The sequence below is a fragment of the Musa acuminata genome, chromosome BXJ2-4 (genome assembly GCF_036884655.1).
Source record: "Musa acuminata AAA Group cultivar baxijiao chromosome BXJ2-4, Cavendish_Baxijiao_AAA, whole genome shotgun sequence".
Classification (NCBI taxonomy): Eukaryota; Viridiplantae; Streptophyta; class Magnoliopsida; order Zingiberales; family Musaceae; genus Musa; species Musa acuminata.
The window spans coordinates 26,022,039-26,022,500 of NC_088341.1; positions in this window are offsets into that span (position 1 = coordinate 26,022,039).

The following is a 462-nucleotide window of genomic DNA, read 5'->3' on the forward strand; positions in this document are numbered from 1 at the left end:
AAACCACATGTGAGATAGTTGTGTTACCTAAGGAGATCGTATATTCCAGAAATCCTATAAATCTGTGGGAGAGGATGAAGGAGGTCAAATGTCCTCCTCTCTAGCAGTGATCCACACGGCAGGGGCTGCGAAGATGCTCCTCAAATCGCTGTCCAAATCTCCACACCTAGAGAAGAATGGGAGAGGAGAATAGGAGGTGGCAACCAAGAAGCCTAGCCTATAGCCCTTTGGTTCTCTCTGATTTTATAGAGGTCCCATGTCAACTTAACTCTAATGGATCCTACTTTATTGGGTATTAGATCTCCATCCAACTATCTAAGTCTTTTAGATTATTGGATCTCTATCCAATAATCTCTCATTGACTCTTATTGGATCTCATCTATAGGATCCAATAATTCAGGGGCTTAATGAACATCCAATAAGATAGGAGCTCCGACGATTATCTTATATCTAAACATCTAT